The 13,214-nt window shown below is 37.6% G+C and overlaps 1 non-coding gene across 1 annotated transcript; it reads left to right on the forward strand.

The window, feature by feature from the left end:
* Positions 1-8,523: 8,523 nt before the first annotated feature.
* Positions 8,524-8,585, forward strand: LOC114679818 (U7 small nuclear RNA). The gene has a single exon (XR_003731912.1). It is a non-coding gene; the product is annotated as a U7 small nuclear RNA (small nuclear RNA).
* Positions 8,586-13,214: the final 4,629 nt, after the last annotated feature.

Consider the following 13,214-nt stretch of genomic DNA (forward strand, 5'->3'; position numbering starts at 1 on the left):
ATTCATGAAATAGCTAAAGGAATTCGTTTTTTTCTTCTCAAGAAGCAATACCTAAAGATTAATTTAAAAACAGTAGTTAAGTAGTTGGTTCAAGGTTGATTAAGAACATGGCTATCTTTGGTTTCCTTTTTAGCCTCAATGGAGTAGAATAACTAAAATCATAGATAGCTATTAAATGGCGCGTAAAAATATTCCTGAGAAGAACAGAAGCCAAAGATAGGGAACATTCTCTGGAAAAAGAAAGAAATAGAACAAAATACATTTAAAAAAATGGTCCTTCCCTGCAATTGAGAAATTAGACTAAATGCTTCCTCTTTATAAGCACTGTTGGCATGACTCCACCTAACACTAGTTATTTTCCTATATTTTACCAAAAAGTAAATGCCTTAGGAAGGAAAGAATTGAGAACATTTAGGAATCGTTAAAATTTTGCTGGTGTACAAGTCTAATGGTTCAATGGAACTATTAAATATTTGGGTTCATATTTTTCTTATGATCATGTGATTCCAATATAAATTACATAGTTGAAAAGGCTGATAGCTCTGGCACACAAACATTTACCCCCAGTGCTATGACTTTACAGGTGTTATGATGTGATGCTATAACTTTTTATCATGTTTATACTTTTTAAATTTTGTATGTTTATAAAAAACACTTTAATCCAACATCTTTTGACAATTTTGCTTGTTATTCACTAATGTGAATGAAATTTCAGGCATTATGAACTTTTACCTTCCCCAGGGGTTGTCTGGGGCTTGGACAGCTGAGCCTCTCTTTTTTTGAGGGACAAGGAATATATTAAATCATGTATTTGATTTAAAGCTCTGAGGTTTAAAATAAAGTGTGAGACTCTTAGTGCTAGGGAGCTTCTCAGCATGAGCAACATTTAGTAATAATAGAATGGATGAACCACAACGGGTCCGAAGCTTAGCATAAGTAAGTATGCAAGACCTTGTATGCTTATTCTAACTTCTTTATTTTGGAAATGAACCAAGAACACCCTCCGCTGGGAGATTACCAGTATTCAGTAACTCAGTAGTGGTGAGAAAAATTATGAGAATCTGATTGCCATGTAACCTTCTTAGCTGTTAGCCCCAGTTGCCGTCACCATGCAGTTTCAAGAGTGTTTTCAGTTCACAGCAACTTCGGTTTCCAGTTTGTTCATGATTCTCAAAATGATTCAAGAGACTTCTTTGTAAGTGTACTCTCCATTAATATGATGTATCTTAAACTACTTTTCTTTTTACTGTGCCTGCCTTCTCAGTAGGAACTATTCTGTCAGACATCCAACAAAAATCATATTTTAATCACATTTATAATGTCTTCCTGTAGTTGGGGAATAGCAGACATTGAACTGACTTAAAGGTGAAAGAGAAAATTAGGCTTTGCCTCCCTTAAAGCAGGAGTACATTCCTACCATAATGACATTTTCAGATTGCTCTGCACTTATAAATAACACCAGTTCACATCAGGTATATGCACTAAGCAGTCCTTCTCCAAGTGATGAAACAAATTCTTCTCCACACAACATTCAATAATCCAGTATCCAATTCTTTTATTTCTATTTGTGACCTATAACTCAAATGTGCCACAGTCTGTAAGTAAAATAATTAAAATGAAATAAAATTGAGGTTAAATTAGTCCCTTTGCAAAGGATCCATTTTGGCAGTATAAATAACGTGTAACAGATTTGTGTTAGATGCACAAAATAGGCAGAAATTTAAGAAAAGATAACTTATTTTGTATATTAGCTTAAGTTAAACTAAAAAATAGAGGAGAGAATGACAGTAAGAAAGTGTGTGTGTATGTGTGTGAAAGTGAAAGAGAGAGAGAGAGAAGGAAGAGATAAGAGAGAATAAGTTACCTAAGAGCATTGGCTCTGTGAAGTTTAGTGGATAAAATATTTGAACTAAGTAAGAGAAAACTTTTAAAAAATTAGCACTTTTTTTGGAAGAAAACCCATAATCCTAGACACTGAGCCATCACTGAAATTGCTCCATTTTGATATTCTGTGAAAGAGAATTAGTGATTTCAAAAGACTGAGGCTTCCCTGTGTGTTACAAAAAGAAAAGGGTGGAGAAGGAAAATCAGATCAAAGGAAAAGGATAAGAAGTTCAGTAATCAAAGAACCTTAGGAAATTAGGAAGCCCAGAAAAAATTCAAACTCGAATGTACATGGCACAGAGAGCAAACAACATTTACAGTTTCATTTGTTAATGCTATGTAACTCATGTATCTACTATTGGTTACATGAAGAGATATATCTTATTTTAGAAAAAAATGAGATTAAGCATTAATTATCATCAGAACTTCAGTTTAACAGAGAAATTTTCTTCTTTTTCTTTTCTAGACTGTTCTAATAAGCTCTTAGTTTCCATCTGGAAGTAAAAAACAGCCTTTACAATTATACAATCATACATGTTATTCTGGGCTGCTATGACAGAATACCATAGATTAACAATAGATCAGTGACTTAAACAATATAAAATTGTTTCTCACAATTCTAGAGGCTGGGAAGTCCAAAATCAAGGCAAGGAAGATTCAGTGTCTGGTGAGGGCCCACATCAGAGTTTGCAGATGGCTATCTTCACCTTGTATTCCCATTTTGTCTAGAAAGTTATCATCTCACTCATGTTTCTTTTCATAAGGGCACTAAACTAATTCTTGAGGGCTCTGTCCCTATGACCTAATTACCTATCAAAGTCCCCATTTCCTAATACATCACAATGGGAGTTATTATTTCAACACAGGAATTTTGTGGGGACACAAATATTCAATCCTTAGCACACGATTTTTAATAGTTATAATTCTTATAATTCAGGCAATACTTTATAACAGAATTTTAGCTTTAGAGGCAGAAATGGTATCGTGTTTTACTGCTGACCTGTAGATGGGTTAGAATTTTTAAATTAATGACTAATTTGTGAAGACTTTATAGTAACTAATTATTCCCCCTGTATCTATATAAAATCTGCAAGCAGCTTGGGACTAGTAATCATGTTTTACAATTTTTCATTGTTGTTTCCATGACAACCCACATAGTGCAAGATAAAAAGTGGAGATTTATGAAACATATTGTATTCTATATTAGAATAAAGATCTAGTATTATAACAAATAAAGATAAAACTTTAATATGCATTTCTTACTGAATTATTTCCCAAAAATATGCTTCTGATCTTAAAAAATGATTAAACTTACACATCCAACCAAGATGGAGTAACAGGGAACAAATTTACCTCTTTGCCTGAAATAAAAAACTAAAAAACGATACAGAAGAAATTATGAAACAATGATTTTTATACATGTGAAAATAGCTGGTGCAAAATAATAATTCCCAAGAGAAGGGAATTAAGTTATGTGGAATATTTATCCTAGGCTAATGGCTAGAAAGTGTTTTCAATTCACAGTACAGAGAGGGGAAACACACCACACACACACACACACACACACACACACACACACACACACACACACACACACAGGTCCTAGTAGTTACCGAAAATTAGTAAGATAGAGGTTTAAGTCCGGGGAGGATAAAGCAGCTAGAATTCATAAGATAGAGTATTGCAGAAAACATTCCACAAAGAGTATGTTACAGAAATCTTCAGAGTGATCCTCATTAGTCTTTGGCTGAATACAGGTTAACAGATGGATGTATGGTGACTGGGTTTAGAAAAAGAAACAAGTAAAAGGATGAGAGGGACAATTCCATAGAGAGAAAACTGGACTGAAAGTAGTCTGTGTTCTCACCTGTCATAGGTGTAAAAATACCTGTGAATTCCTGAGATGTCAGTAAGGATACTCAGATGGGTATAGCCTCATTAGTGCAGAAAAATAGCCTTAGAGTAAGAGCTACTCTGAGTCTACCTAAGAAAGCTTAAGGCAAGCATTAAAAGGATCAAAGTGTTCCCAAATAACTTAACTCTATCCCAGAACAGAGTTCAAGAATATTTATAGAAATGCAAAAATATCTAACAGCCAATGATGTAAGATTCCAATGTCTGTCATCAAATACAAAAATTGCCAGGAGTGCAGAGAAGCAGGAACTACAGCTCACTATGAGAAAAAATACAGCAATTAATAGAAACAGATATGAATTGTATAGGCAATATAATTAATAGGCAAGGGCACTAAAATATTTATCAGAAGTATGTAAGATATGTTGAAGAATATAAAGAAAAGTTTAAGCAGAGGAATGGAAGACATAAAACATAAAAATTAAGCTTCTAGGATGAAACCTAAAATACACGAGATTGGAAAATATATTGAATAGGATCATACCTGATGAGGCACAGGAAAAGAAAAGGTTATTGAAATTGAAAATGTGCTAAATATTATGCAAAATAAAATGGAAAAATAAATTGAATATTAGTAAATTATAGGAAAACTTTAATTAAGCTAATATATTAATTGGAATCCCTGAAGGAGGTGAGAGAGAAGAGGAACAGAAAAAAAATATGAAGATATAATCACTGAAAACTTCCCAAACTTGATGAAAACCATAAACCCACAGATTCAACCTCAATGATCTCCAAGTCTCTAAAACAAGAAGAAAACCACAAAGCAACACTAATGAAGTTGCTTAAAACCAGTAATGAGGAAAAAACTTAAAAACAAACAGGAAAAAATACATTATGTAGAGGATCAAATATAAGAATGATAGCATACTTCTTGGCTGAAACAATATAAGCTAGAATACAATGGAGAAACATGTTTAAAGTAATGAAAGAGCAAAACTGACAATGTAGAATCCTATACCCAGGAAAAATAGCTTTCAAAAGTAAAGGTAAAAATAAAAAACATATTTAAAAAACTGAAATCATGTAGTACTATCAAAGCTGAAATAATTTTTTATTATTATTAAATATTAATATTTAATAGTATCAATGAATTATAAGCAATATTAAGAAAGTCTATTTAGAAGAAAAAAGTCAAATGGAAATCTGAATCTACAAAAAAGAATAAAGAACACCAGAAATGATACAGATAAATACAGACATAAAATTTTAATTTCTACATAATAACTAACTGTTGAAAGAGAAAACAGTAATGTATCGTAATGTTTGTAAGATATGTAGAAATAAAATTGTGAGAAAAATAGCACAGATGTCATAAAGGGGACTACAACTTGTCCTGTTGTAAGTTTTTTACACTCTCTATAAAAAGATACAAAATTCTATCAAAGGATATTGTGATAAATTCAAGAGGTATACTATAAACCATGAAGCAGCACTAAAATACCATGACAAAAATTTACAACTACTAACTAGTAGAAGAAAATACTGAATCATAAAATTATTTCATTAATCCCAAAGATGACAGGAGTAGAGAAAAGCAAAGAAACAAAAATCATATAGGGTTACAAAGTCTAGAGATCTAATGCATAACATGGAGACAATAGTTAATAAAATTGTACTGCACTAGGGATTTCTGCTAAATAAGTAAATTTTAGCTGCTCTTCCCACAAAAAAGGACAGCTATGTGAGATGATGGATATGTTAATCTGCTTCATTATAGTAATCATTTTACTATCTGTATCTCGTAACATCATGTTGTACACCTTAATATACACAATAAAATTTACGTTTAAAAAATTTAAAACTTTTTTTTTTTTTTTTGACAGAGTCTCGCTCTGTTGCCCAGGCTGGAATGCAGTGGTGTGATCTTGGCTCATTGCATCCTCTGCCTCCGGGTTCAAGTGATTCTCCTGCTTCAGCCTCCCAAGTAGCTGAGACTACAGGCGCTCACCACCATGCCCAGCTAATTTTTGTATTTTTAGTAGAGACGGGGTTTCACCATGTTGGGCAGGATGGCCTTCATCTCTTGATCTCATGATCCGCACTCCTCGGCCTCCCAAAGTGCTGAGATTACAGGCGTGAGCCACTGTGCACTGCCAAAAAATTTTAAACATTTAAAAAAGATTATGTAGAACAAATAAAAACCAAAAGTAAGACAGCAGTTTTATGCTTAACCATATTAATCTTGACATATTAAGTGAAAATAGTGTGTCATGATTAAAAGGAAGGTATTTTTAGATTGAATACAAAAGCGAAACCTAACTATATGCTGCCTAAAAGAAGTCCATTTTAAATATAAAGATAAAATAAGTAAACGGTAAAAGAATTTAAACATATATACCATAGCTAACACTAATTAAAATAAATTAAAATCAAGCTGGAGTGGCTACATTAATATCAAACTCTGTAACTGTGAAATTTTATTTGTGTGTGTTTGTGTGTATATATATATATATACACATATGAATGTACGTATATGTATATATTCTTTAGATAGAGAGGGAGAGACAACAGATGATAGACAGATAAATAGGCAAGTAGATAGATCTTTGCCTTTGCTTCCTGAAACATAGCTTTTAAAACTCTTCCAGATAGTGGTATGGGAAGAATCCATTGGTAAAATTTTTCATCTCTGATCCTGGGTTTCTGTTACAGAGTTCCAGAATTTTTTTGGATTTCGGGATTGATAGGAGTGTCTTCTGTTCTAATGACCCTTGATGACTCTTGGTGGGCTCTTAGATGGGAGCTCATCACCAGAAAGGCCAAGCCACAATTGGAAGTTGGGAATTTTCAGCCCCACTTTTCATCTGCTGTTGGAAGAAGAGAGAGGCTGGAGATTTAGTTAATAATAGATTATGCCTATGTGATGAAGTCTCCATAAAAATCCGTAAGTTGAAGGGAATGTGGAGAGCTTATGGGTTGCGGAACATGTGGAGGTGCTAGGAGGGTTGGTGATGGAGAGTAGAGGTAGGGATTTTAAAGACAGGTATGAGGGAACTTAGGCCCACACAGAGATGGGCTCTGATGTGCACACACAGTAAGGGCTCAGATAAGTCCTTGCACCCATGTGATGACCATTGGAGCTGCTCCCTCTCCCAGGCAACAGCTAGTCTCCATCTGTTCTTGCCTTATGCCTTTTTAAGAAGTCCCTGAATAGGAAAGTCTTATGCTTAAGCTCAAACAGGGTGTTCTTTATTAGCTGAACTTTGGAATAAGAGACAGAAAAAGAGCTGAAGTCGTGTACTTCAAGCCAACTCCTTAAATCATATGGGCACAAAATATTCCAGAGATCACAGCAGTTCAAGCTACACATAGCAGTAACTCACCAAGTCAGGTTTTTTAATTATCTGAAAAACTTGAATCAACACTGAGTACTATCAAAAGCAAAATGAATATACATTAATCACAGAATATTTTAGTCATGGCATCTTTCATCCTAGAAAAGGTCACAACCCATGGGTCTGTTTCTCATCACACTTAACCTGAGGAAACAGGAGAGCAAGTAGCTTTGAAGAGATTGAATGGGAAAATGTGGAGTTTTTAATCTAGACAGAGCTACACAATTGTTGCAAAAAGCAAGTGCTTTCTCTTACTGGGTCTTGTTTCTAGAGTTGCCGTATTTGCTTCCCCCCAGTGATAAAGAAATGGACAACAGCTTTTATGCATGTTCATTAAGATCATGGGCGAAAAATAAGTCTTGAGAGAAACTTGAAACTAGTATATTTTATAGTACATATACTATAGTATATACCAGAATATATCCTATAAAATATACTACCTAATAGAATATTATTAAAAAATAATATTTTCTCTGCCAAAAATGAGTATGTTTAGTATACTGAGTAATTGATTGATTATTTCCGGCAATACATTCACGGGAAATCAAGCCCACCATGCATCACTAACGGTACTGATGAATTGATGATTTAGACTAAACAGATCGTTACATTTTCTTGCTCTTCAAACTGGGGTATAGGTAAAATATCATCTATTTCTTTCTACTCTCATGGGAAAGTGAGCCAAAGGAGAGACTGAGGCATAACAGAAAAATCTTATTCTCCTGAGGCATTACATTTTCTGATAATATTTATTATCAGATTGTTTTCTCAGATAAAAGCATTGATTTTCAAACAATGCTCACTAAAACTTTTGTACTTTTAAATATTTATTCCAAGCCTTCTGCAAATAAACAAGTATTTTCCCTCAGTGAATCAAATTCTCTGTTGAGTTTCTGAATTGCTTTCATTACCTATAAATATTAGAATTTAATTCCGGGATTTCATTGTGAAAAAATTATTGAAAATTATTTGAAAATTATTCTATTAAAACAAAGATGCGCCGGGCGCGGTGGCTCAAGCCTGTAATCCCAGCACTTTGGGAGGCCGAGACGGGCGGATCACGAGGTCAGGAGATTGAGACCATCCTGGCTAACACGGTGAAACCCCGTCTCTACTAAAAAATACAAAAAACTAGCCGGGCGAGGTGGCAGGCCTCTGTAGTCCCAGCTACTCGGGAGACTGAGGCAGGAGAATGGCGTAAACCCGGGAGGCGGAGCTTGCAGTGAGCTGAGATCCGGCCACAGCACTCCAGCCCGGGCGACAGAGCGAGACTCCGTCTCAAAACAAAAACAAAAACAAAAACAAAAAACAAAGATGCATGTGATTGTAGAAAAAAGGCATATATTCATTTGCTTTTACAGGTCACTCAAAATTTGAAAAAATTTTTAAGTGTTACAGCTCTTTTAGAATTTGTCTAGTGGGCTTTCTGGTTTTTACGAGAAAGTCCTTCCAAAAAATTATTGAAAAAAAGAAATTGTGTGCCTATCCCCAAAATAAATAACACACTCTTCTCAGCCTTTTATTATTCTGAGTGAGACTTCATTTGAATTGTTTTTAATAAAAGCAGAAAACTTGATTCTTTAGCAAATGTGGGGATACAACAGTAGGTTGGCTACAAATTTATTCTAAAATATTTAATGGACCGTTACCCTGATGTAGGCCAAATAGTAGGTGCTGGGATCGGTTCAGTGTCTATTTTAGAGTAGATCTCAGTCTATAGAATGGGATAGAGATGTAAGCAAATGCAGTTATGACATTCTCTGGCCAGTCACGCACCATAAAATATATTTTTCTGATTTTAATTAAAATGTAATTTCACCTTTATTCCCTCTGTGGTGATGGCGATGTCATAGTGAGGTAGGGGACAAACAGGACTCATCTCCCGGACCAGATTGAAAACTGGCTAAAACTGAAAAGTGGCTCTGAAAGCAATCCCTGCTTGTTGTTGCTCCCCATCAGCATAAGACATTCCCAGCAGCACTGCGACAGTTGACAAATTCCATGGCAACACCTAGAAGCTACTGGTCATTTTCTAGAGATTTCTGAATAACCCATTTCTTAATTTGCATATAAATAAAAGTGGGCATAAATACAGCTACTTAAAACCCATAGAAGTACCCCTAGGCTCCTTTTCTCAGTGCAGTGCCTATGGGCTAGCCCTGTTCTGCAATGAGCAGTGACAGAACTATTAGCACTGCCACTTCAATAAAGCTACTTACTTCTACTACGAGGTTGTTCTTGAATTCACTCCTAAGTGAAGCCAAGAAGCTGCCCTACATCACTGGCAAGTCAACCAGTAGCTTGAGAAGAAGTGGCAAGAGGCAGTAAGGTAGGGACAGCGGACAAATGATGAGATGTCAGCAACAGGTGTTGGTCAGCGAGGCAGCAAGGCAACTGGCAACCCAAGCTCCAAGGGTTGTAGTACTGAGTCTGTAACATCAAAGAGCTGCTAATACTGAAGAGCTGGAACACTAACCAAAGGCTCTTTTCAGGGCCATCATCTTTCCTGACAGGTAGTGGAGCCAAGCTAATGGGCAAGTGGCCACAGTACTGCTGCCTTGTGGAGTACTCACTGTTCTGGCTGGTGGGTGATGGGTCTGCACGGTGGTCTACCTGTGGCAGCTGAGCCTATCCAAGCTGGGGGGCACCTGAGGAGACCATCACCTAGTTCTCATGTTGGAGACTGGTTGGCACCATTTTGGCTCTTGCAGGTGAGTGTCCTCTCTGCCACCCCCTTCAATATCAGGTGAACCAGGAAACAGAACCTCTGTCTAGGTGGTCAATTTAAAGTCGGCTATCATTTGGGTGCCCTGGACAGAGGCACATCCTTTTGCCCCATCCCTCAATCCTTTATTCTCTAATGCCATTTTGTTATTCCACCAGCCATTTTATTTTCTGCCCTGGATGTGTGTTTCATTTGCAATAATTTTGTTTTCACCCCCTGCAAGCTATATTTTGACAAATGTTTAAGGCAGGACCCTTATTTGTGAGAGGTGCCCCAGTATATTGACTCTAGGTCACTGGAGTTATGTTGTATTGTGACCCCAACTTGGCATTTGGGGCTCACCGTTAGCCACCACTGGATGTTCTGGAGTTTTCAGCCTTTGGTGAGGAGACCATCATTGGCTCTTACTTGGTTGCTCTGGGTTTTTTGGCAATGGTACTGTTGTCCACCCTGCTGGATGCTCCAGGATTTTCAGCACTGACATTCCCTCTAGAATTGAGGGAAATTCCCCCATTCCCCTGGGGGAATCTTGGTCTCACTTTTTTTGACCTGAAGTTAGAAGTTGTTATTTTCTCTAACAGCCAGTTATGGGCCCCTCCCTTGTGCTCTCTTCCTTTCTGTCCAATAAACTGCCTTGTTCAAGCCCAGCTTGATTAAAGGGGCCAGGGTTTTTGGTTTTCTTTTCAGTTTCTCTGCTACTGGGAGAATTCCGTGGCAAGTCACGGTCTTCAATGTCTCCCCTTGAACAATGCTGTTCACCCCTTCCCATTTTCCCTTCCACAATCACCTTCTCTTTCTTTTGGTCCCTCTTTGTGAAAACTAAGATGTTTGCTTTGTTCTCTGTAGCATTTAGACTCATCATTCTACTGCCCACTCATAGTGCATAATCCATTTTTGTAAAGCTGTGTTACTTATACTTACACTTTCTTTGCAGAAGGTGGGATTTAAACATGGAAAATAACTAGGCTTTCATTAGGCTTATGCAAACTAAAAAAATTTCTGTAGAGAACCTTATTTCATATGGATACAACAGCGAGCGTCTTAGAGGACTTGCCACTAGTGTGTCTTTTAGGCAACTGGAGCAAATTCAAATTAGATGATCTAAAGAGGAAAACAAAATCATTTTCTGTTGCAACACTGTTTGGGTCCAATACAAATTGGAGCACCAAGAGGTTTGGCCTAAACAAGGTTTTTAAAGTTATAATGCTATTTTACAATTAGACTTATTCTGTAAAAGGAGAAGGAAAATTGGAAAAGTTCCTTATGTGCAGGCTTTAATGACTTTCTACCAGGATTCTGACTTACAGGATAGCTGTATGATGTGTCTGGCTCATGATACTCCCAGGCACCAAGAAGTTGTCTCAGATATCTTATATAACTGTCTCCTAGCTGCTCCCGCTAGAAGGACTACACTCCCTTCAAATCTTCTCCAGTCCCCTAGTTCTGAGAGAGGACCCACCGGTTATCTTGCACAGGATTCCACCCCAAGGTGATCAGGCACCCATCTCCCTCATACCTAGCTCTAGCCCATAGCTCCCACTGCCTGAGGAAATCAGCCCAACCAGTACCACCATGAGTGCATCCCATATCAGCCCTTAAAATTGAAGCTGTGTTCATCATGGGAGGGAGTCAATGGAGATGGAGGAACACAGAGTATATGCATCTTTTTCCATGTCCAATTTGATTTTATGCAAGGAGAAATTTGGCTGGTTTTCAAAGGATCCAGGGAAATTTACAGAAGAGTTTATTAAATGGGCCATGTCCTTTGATTTACCTTGGCATGGGTTGCAAATATTATTATCCACTTGCTGTACCAAGAAGAGAAACAAAAATTTTCTAGGTACTGGCCGTAAAAATGCAGATGGAGAGGCCGCTCACAACCAAGGCCATGACATTTATCATACTGGGGAGATGGAGTTGCAGATCTGCGTATTCAGTGGGATTACCAGAGGGGTTCCCCATATCTCAAACGCCGAAATCACATGCTAACTTGTTTAGTAGAATGCATGAAAAATTGTGTGGACAAGCAATTAATTATGACAAAGTTAGAGAAGTCAGGGGAGAGACGGAAATCCTGCCCTGTTTCTGGGCCGCTTGGTTAAGGCACTTAGGAAGTATTCTAATGTAGACCTTGACTCCCCAGAGGGATGACCTCTCCTGGACACACATTTTAATACTCAATCTGCCCCTGACAGTAGGAGGAAATTACAAAAGGCAGCAGTGGATCCCCAAACCCCCATGGGCCAACTCTTAAGCATGGCCTTTGGAGTTTACAACAATAGGGGTAAGGCGGAGGAAGAGATAAAAAACCAAAATAAATAACACCAAAGTGCAATTGTTAGCAGTTGCTTTATGCGCTCTCTTACCTCAGATTTACCCATCCTGAGGATATGTTTCAAGATCGGCATCTGGAATGCCCAGACGAGAGCACGCGACTCACTGGGCCCTCGGTCAAAATCAGCGTGCCTTCTGTGAGGAAGAAGGCCACTGGAGGAAGGACTACCTCTGGCTTAAAAGGGAGTCTGAGCCACCCAGACTCATAATAACCAAGAGAACAGAGGACTGTCAGAGCCTGAGTTCCTCTACACCTCTCACTGTACACATTACCATCTCCACAGAGGAGCCTCAGGTGACACTTGACAGCGAAGGTAAAAAATACTGAGTTATTGAATATGGGAGCAGCTTTCACAGTTCTAACCCATTACTTAGGGCCACTGCCTTCCCACTCCTTTACCATAACAGGGATTGACGGCCAGCCAAAATTTAGGATATTCACTTATCCCCTTCATTCCACCGTGCAGGACCATACATTTTCTCATAGTTTTCTGCTTATGCCTGAGTGCCCTGTCTCCTTACTGAAAACAGAATTATTTTCCCAATTTGGCAAGCCTCGGGCCTCGGGAGAAGACAACAGGGCAGGATGGGACACTTCTCCTAGCTCTAAGTGCTTGCCTTAACACAGGAAAAAAAAAAAAAGACTCTTCCATGGCATATTGCTTCTCAAGTAAACAGCTCTGCTTGGAATACGAAAGTTCCTGGTACAGCTGTTAATGTACCCCCAGTCCAGGTTATTTCAAAACTCACAGTTAATTATTCATGTAAAAAATATCCTTTGAGACCTGAGGCAAAGAGGGCATCCAGTCCCTGATACCAAATTTTCTAAAGTACAGATTACTATAATCCTGTCAGTCCCCAGGTAACACTCCCATTTTGTTTGTAAAGAAACCAAATGGGGATTATAGGTTTGTTCAGGATCTGAGGGAAGTTAAGGAGGCAGCAGTGCTAGTCCACCCAATAGTTCCTAATCCTTACACAATATTGACCCAAGTCCTTGAAGATGCTAATTGGTTCTC

The sequence above is a fragment of the Macaca mulatta genome, chromosome 7 (genome assembly GCF_049350105.2).
Source record: "Macaca mulatta isolate MMU2019108-1 chromosome 7, T2T-MMU8v2.0, whole genome shotgun sequence".
Taxonomy (NCBI): domain Eukaryota; kingdom Metazoa; phylum Chordata; class Mammalia; order Primates; family Cercopithecidae; genus Macaca; species Macaca mulatta.